The sequence below is a fragment of the Pelodiscus sinensis genome, chromosome 9 (assembly GCF_049634645.1).
Source record: "Pelodiscus sinensis isolate JC-2024 chromosome 9, ASM4963464v1, whole genome shotgun sequence".
NCBI classification, from domain to species: domain Eukaryota; kingdom Metazoa; phylum Chordata; order Testudines; family Trionychidae; genus Pelodiscus; species Pelodiscus sinensis.
The window spans coordinates 53160825-53168321 of NC_134719.1; the positions used below are offsets into that span (position 1 = coordinate 53160825).

The 7497-nt window shown below is 42.3% G+C and overlaps 1 long non-coding RNA gene across 1 annotated transcript in view; it reads right to left on the reverse strand.

The window, feature by feature from the left end:
* The window catches only part of LOC112544862 (uncharacterized), a 42611-nt gene extending 36316 nt beyond the window's left edge, over nucleotides 1–6295 (reverse strand). Inside the window, exon 1 of the long non-coding RNA XR_012906129.1 lies at nucleotides 6221–6295. This is a non-coding gene — a long non-coding RNA (uncharacterized LOC112544862). The remainder of the gene's footprint in view (nucleotides 1–6220) is intronic.
* Nucleotides 6296–7497: the final 1202 nt, after the last annotated feature.

Consider the following 7497-nt stretch of genomic DNA (forward strand, 5'->3'; position numbering starts at 1 on the left):
TGGGCTCCCCACAGCATTTCAAAGCAGCAGCACCACATGGAGCCTGGGATCAGTGGGAGAGTTCCCACCTGACCCCAGGCTCCACGTGGCGCTGCCGCTTTGAAACACCATGGAGAGCATGGGGCCAGTGGAAGACTGCCCAGCTGGCCCTGTGCTACCCACAGTACTTTCACCTTTGAAGTGTATCAACGAGCCCTAGGGCATCAACTATTTGATTAGTCGATTACTTGAAATTTAACATCCCTATTTATAGTTTTAGAGAAATGTAAAGGGAAAAACACAAACTCTGAAGGCTGAAAGGACAGGAGTGGGCAAAAAGTGAAGAGGAATCTTTTTTTGTGAAGTCAGAAAGAAGCTAAAGCAGAGGGATAATTCTTAAAGCTCAATGTGAGGGAAGAAACCAGTTGCTGGAAGGAAGTAAAACATTCAAAGAGAATAGTACACTTGGTTTGTCACAAGAGAAATCCAAGTGAAAATTATAATAACTAAAGACGCCAAGTGTGTGTGTCTAGGAAACTATATAGTTAACAAAATAAAACATTCACTAACACTTCTTTGTAAGCTATACAAGAGCAAATACCATTTGCCAAATATTAAGGGTCCACCTTGTGCTGCTTAAAAATCAGAAGAAAAGGAGACCTAAATATGCATTCTCTCTCCATTTCTGTTCTTTGTGATTTAACTAGCTCATCAAACTATAAATCCAGTACTTGATGAGATGAAATCAGTCACAGAGCACCTCAGACACATTTCATAAAGGCAATGGGAATTGGTACTAAACAGCAATGAGAATTCTGTGACAGTACATTGACAGTCCTGTAAAGATCCAATAAATTATTCTAGATTAATAATGGTATAATTAAAAATTGTGAACAAGGAAGGAATATCAGTACTATGAGGCAGGTGGAATCAATGCATTTGAGAACAGAATAAAGGAAAAGTATGACAAGAAGTGATAGTATAAAAGGTAATAACCATTTCTGATTCAAATACAGGTCCTTGAATTTCAGTGATTCTAAGCATCGTAACTCCAACCACAAAAAATGTGGGGGTTCAGCACTTCTATGGAATTCGGAAGCTGTTAAAAAGAATCAGCCTCCAGAGATAGAACTTTGAGTCCAAGCACATTAGGAGGAAGCACGGGCTACATGTCCTACCTAGAAGCTAGATTCTCTGTGGAAGTAAATTGATGCAACTTCAGTGCAGTGATGCTACCCTGTTTTAATACCAGTTTAGAATTAGACTGAGAATTTGCTCAGCACTTCACAAAAGGCATTTCCCTACATATATTGTTTCTCACATGACAGATCCATTTTTAGGAAAACAGGAAGATAACCCAGCAACAATGTATGCAACTAAAATAAATATACATAGCTGTATCTATACATATTATAGAGTAAGAGGAAAGGCAGTAGAAAGGTCTAATCCACACAATGCACAAAATATTGAAAATAAGATGAAACTGAGGCAGGATGAAAAATAGAAGTTAATTTTAAAAACTTTAAGGATAACACAGAAGCAATTTCTTTTCATAGGACACATCTACACAGCTGGGCTACGCAACTTGAGCTATGTCAGCTGCTTACCTTAAGTCGAAATAGCTTGTTTTAGCTTTTGGCGCTGACTACACAGCAAGAAGTCTGAGGGTATGTCTACACTACAAAGTTAATTCGAACTAACAGATGTTAGTTCGAATTAACTTTAATAGGCGCTACACTAGCGCTCCGCTAGTTCGAATTTAAATCGAACTAGCGGAGTGCTTAGTTCGAACTAGGAAAACCTCATTTTACGAGAATTAAGCCTAATTTGAACTAGCTAGTTTGAATTAAGGGGTGTGTAGCCCCTTAATTCGAACTAGTGGGAGGCTAGCCCTCCCCAGGTTTCCCTGGTGGCCACTCTAGCCAACACCAGGGAAACTCGTTTGCCCCCCTCCTGGCCCCGGATCCCTTAAAGGGGCACGGGCTGGCTACGGTGCCCGTGTCAGGTGCAAGACTGCCAGCACCCAGCCAGCAGACCCTGCACCTGGCATGGATCGAGCCACCCACCCGATGCCCCCCAGCTCTCCCCCTCTTCCTGGGACCAGGCTGGCAGCTCCCAGGACCTTGCCCGGGACCACAAGAGGCGGGCACCCACCTGGGCTAGTGCAGACATCGTGGACCTCATCCACGATCTCTGCACTAGGCACAGGAAAGCGGCTGGCTAGGGCAGGAGAGCTGCCAGCCTGGCCACCCAGTAGCAGGTGTGCAAGAGAATCAAGGGGGTCCACTGAGACCCCCGACCCTGAGCCCTGAGCTTACAATGGCCGTCTTGGGTCAGACCAAAGGTCCATCTAGCCCAGTAGCCTCTCTGCCGACAGTGGCCAACCCTAGGGACCCTGGAGGGGATGGACAGAAGACAGTGACCAAGCCATTTGTCTCATGCCATCCCTCTCCAGCCTTCCACAAACCTTGGCCAGGGACACCACTCCTACCCCCTGGCTAATACCACTCCATGGACCCAACCTCCATGACTTGATCTCACTTCCCTTTAAACTCTGTTCTAGTTCTAGCCTTCACAGACTCTTGCAGCAAGGAGTTCCACAGGTTGACTCTTTGCTTTGTGAAGAACAACTTTCTGTTACTAGTTTGAAGCCTGCTACCCATTCCTTTCCTTTGGTGTCCTCTAGTCCTTCTTTATGGGAACTCATGAAGAACTTTTCTGTATGCACCTTCTACACCCAACTCCTGCTTTTAGAGACCTCTATCCTGTCCGCCCTCCGTCTCCTCTTTTCTAAGCTGAAAAGTCCCAGTCTCTTTAGCCTCTCTTCATATGGGACCTGTTCCCAACCCCTGATCATTTTAGTTGCCCTTCCCTCTCCCAGCCTCTCTCTTCCCCTCTCCCACCTCCTTTTCCCAGTCTCCCCCAGTTTTGTTCAATAAAGACAGATTCCATTTTGGAAGACACGTTATCTTTATTTTGTACATCAAGAAGAGGGGCTAGGGAAGGGTAAGTGGAAGGAGGTGAGGGAGGAATGGGGCACAAGCCCCCGATGGGGAGGACTGGGCTGGCTCTGCAGGCTTCTGGGGGTGGAAGCTCTCCTGCAGCCCCCCAATTGCTCCTTCTCCCCAGATGGCAGACTGCGGCAAGTGCAGCCGGGCTGATGGCCGAGTGCTGTGATGTGCCCAGTGTGGGTAGTCCGGGCACTCCAAGCCAGGACTGCTTTGCAAGCGGGGCACCCCTGAGAACTGTCTGTCCGGGGTGGGGATCGGGACCCTTTAAGCACAGCCCTCGGCTAGCCTGAGGCAGCAGCTCCATGCCCTAAGTCCTCCTCTGATGCCCTGCCGGCACTGCTTCCAGCCATCCTTAACCTCAGTTCAGGGTCCACTTAATGTGGACATGCTAGTTCGAATTAGCAAAACGCTAATTTGAACTAGTTTTTTAGTCTGGATGCGTTAGTTCGAATTAGCTTAGTTCGAATTAACTAATTTGAACTAAGTTAGTTCGAATTAACGTTGTAGTGTAGACATACCCTGAGAGAGTGCACTCTTCCTCTGACTTCCCTTACTCCTCGTACAATGAGGGTTACAGGAGTGGGAGTAAGAAATCCACCAACTTGACATTATTTTTACATAATGTCGAAATAACTGCCTGTAGTGTAGAAACAGACGATGGTATTTTGGAATAACGTTAGTTATTCCAAAATAATGCTGCTGTATAGATATAGCCGTATTGACCACTTTATTAAAAGTTCTCAGGTTAAATGGCTGTAGTCGGGATATATATGTGAAATTTACTAAAAGACATCTGTGGCACCTGGTTTTTTTTTTAAACATGAAAAAACAAGCAGGTTATTACTGATATTAAAGTTTTGTATTACTACATTTCTCTGAGCAATTATGATATTGAATAAAGACCGACAGTATTAATTCAGTGGGCCTATGAAATTCATCAGCACTTAAAATCAATGCACTAGATAAATTCATGGAGATAATATTCATGTCCATCAATATTTATTAGCCAGGATGGGTAGGAATGGTGTCCTTAGTTTCTTTTGTCAGAGATTGGAAATGGGTAACAGGAGAGGGATCATTTGATTACCTTTTTCTGTTCACTCCCTCTGGGGCATCTAGCATTAACCATGTCAGAAGACAGGATACTGGGATAGATGGACCTTTGGTCTGACCCAGTATGGCCGTTCTTATGCAGAGACAATGTTGTGAATGTTGAGCAAGTTCAACATCAATTAAGTGATAAACAGAACCTCACACATAACTGAAAGCTGCTTTATTGACCAAGGAAAGGTGTAGCTATTAGACAATATTTGTACATGAAGATCACAAAGATTTCCTATGTTGACAATAAATTGGGCCCCTTAGATTGTAACTCAAATTTAGCAGACATCAGAAGCCTAATTTAGGGACCATTAGTGCACACCTTACTCATGCTGAGTGTAATGAAGTCACTAGATAGTTTAATTGTAGATAATGGGAGGTCAGAGGAACATTTTGATAAATGTTACCCAATGGAAAATATTTTCAAGAGGAACCTGAATTTAGGTGCCAGTGTAAGAGCCTGTCCTCTTCAAAAGGAGGTAGATCAAGGTGTGCTATGTAACTTTTAGGATCCATGTGGACAAAATGCACATCAGGATAAGATTGGGTAAATTTACATGCCAGCTTGCCATACTCAAGTATGTGCACAAACCCTAAGCATCCTTATTTCATAAAAATGCTCAGCACCCTATCAGGTCATCAAAAAATATAATGATATGGCCATTTATCTTAGCTATAGGGGACAAAGCAGCCCTATGCTCCCTGGGTGAGGATTTAGTACTGGGGATGTATGTATACGGAAAGGGTGCTAAGCCCCTGCCTTAGCACCTTGCATATTAGGGGCATCACCAGGCTGGAATTTATTCCCCCCAACTCTCTAGAGCTTAGCTGAGGATGGAGACATTTCCCCATGCCAGGAATGTGCAGGGCTTTGGCACATGGAAGGCTTGGTTCTTCCTGGACAGCCCCCCAGACCACAGGGCCCTGGGCTTTCCCAGAGCACTGGCCCAGCCAGACTCTGGCGGGGAAGAAGGAGCCTGCTGCTCAGGCTGCTGAAGAGCACAGCACTCCGACTAGGGGCTGGTTCTCTGCATAACACTGGGAGCAGGATGTACCCTGGGAGGAAGGGAGGGCTATGAAAGAACAGTGGGGTAGGGGTAAGGGACAAAGCAGAGAGAGGAGAGTGAGAGGGAAAGCATGTAAAGGGCCAATGGGTGGGTAGCAGAGGCAACATGTGACCAGCTGCTCACATGCAACAATGACAGTAGTTCACAGGTAGTGCCTGCTGGAAATGGGATGGGGGGCAGGACCCTGCTGGCCGAGAGATGTCACACAGGAAGGGCTGTGCTAATAGACCAGCAAAGGAAGTGTCCAGCTCCACATGCTGCATCTTCACCCCATAACCAGACTTCTGTCCTATCCATTGTGTTAGCCAATGGACCGGCTGGTGAGCAGGGATAAGGCCAGCGGTAGCACCTGCCAATACCCAATTACTGATAGGGGAAGGCAGAAAATATGGGACAATTTGTCAATTTTTAAGAAAAAGTCAGGACACCTGCAGGATAGTTTAAATATGGGACTGTCCCTTTAAAAAATCCTTAAGAATAAGAACCTGTTTAACTAGAACAACCAAATATGTGAAAAAATATTTTATCTGATACATGAGACAGTCCCATTAAATACAATGCCTAGTCATCATATGAGCAAGGAAAGTAGGATTTGGACTGTTGTCAGTAATATAAAAATGTAGCATACTTAACGCATCAATGATGGAATTTTAGACAATGTACTTAGATCTCAGATCTTTCATATGATAGTTATCTATGTAACCCACAACACATCACCTACTTAATATTGTGATCCTTTCATAAGCTTTAGTACTGGATAATTTTTCTTCATTTAACTTCATCAAGTTTTTGGCAATAGATCTTGGTAGTTTTTGTTTTTTGTTTTTTTTGGGGTTTTTTTGCATCATTGTGTGGGCTGTCAAGAGCAATGTGCCATTATATACTAATTTCCAGTTTGTGTTACTTAACCTTCGCAAATAAATATATTTGTGAGCACTAATTGAATCACTCAGAGCAGAAATCCAATCAGAAATAGTCACTTTCTTTGCAAAATGAAGTCTGATTACAGTCTAATTGAATTTTAGTAACAAAAAAAGGGAAAAAAGTACCCTCTGTACTTACATGAAAATAGCCCTGTGATGGCACCAATTTATTGAGCTTATCTTGCAAGAAGTGCTAGTTTCAGCAATTTCTCTGCCAACAAGAAATAGAAAAGCTTTTAGCATTTGAAAATGATGAAAGCTGAACAGCTCAGAGAATGTTGTGAGTGTACTTATGATTTCTGGGATTATGCCTAGGGTAGGCATGTGTGTGACTGTATATGCACATATACATCAGTTTAACTAGCAAAAGTCTGTGTGACTATATCCCACATAAAATGAAAATATAATGTTAATTTGTTCTGAATAATTCACACCTTCCTGTCAGAATGACTAATTCATATTGCCCTCCACCACAAAATGTTTGCACAAGTAAGCTTTCCTTAAACAGTAGCTGGTCCTGTGGGGAAAATATTTCTGCCCAATTTGATATTAAACTGACAATGACTTATCAAAAACCAAAAGGAAAAAAGGTGGAGAGGAATATGAGTCTTTGGCTTCCGAACAAATTCCCAAGTTAGAATTTCTTGTAGAGTATGCCTTTTGACATAATACTGTAGCTTTATCTTCACCTGACAAGAGCTATGTTTAGTTCTCGTCTAAATCCACACAATCAAAAGAGCCTTTATGGGACTTTAAAATTAAGGAATAGATGTATCTACTACAATACTCTGAAAAGTCACTTGGTTGTTTAAAAAAATAAAATATATAAAAAACACTTCATGTTGAAGCATTTAAAGAGCTATAGTAGATACTGATGATATGCCCCCTTACTGCCTTAGAAGCAATATGACAGAATTAAAAGGACATTAATATAGTTTTAATAGTTTTGAAAACTTTTCCCCTCAGTGCTGAACAATCTAATCTTGAATAATATGTTTCCAAAATGACTATTTCCTGTAGTTTTGAATATTTAGATTTTTAAATATTGCATTATTTACATTTTGTCTAGACTAGTCTTAAATGTATAAGTAGTTCTCTAAGCAAGCCTATCCCTGGCATTACAACTTATGATTGTACATTTTATTTATATGTAAGCAAGATCTGAATCAATGCATCCAGTACAGTCAGCTGTAATGAGAAAGGAATCCTGGGGGTAGTTATGTAAATACAGTTCAATCAGTGCTATAGATCTAATAGACAGTCAATTGTTAGAATGGAATGTGGTGTATTGTAACTCATTTGGCCGTTGTGGGGTCACAAATCATGTTAACCCTATATGTAGGAATTGTAAAATATGACACAAGGGCTTGCAGGAGAGACACTGTCATTGTAAAGAATCTCAGATGGACCAGGGTT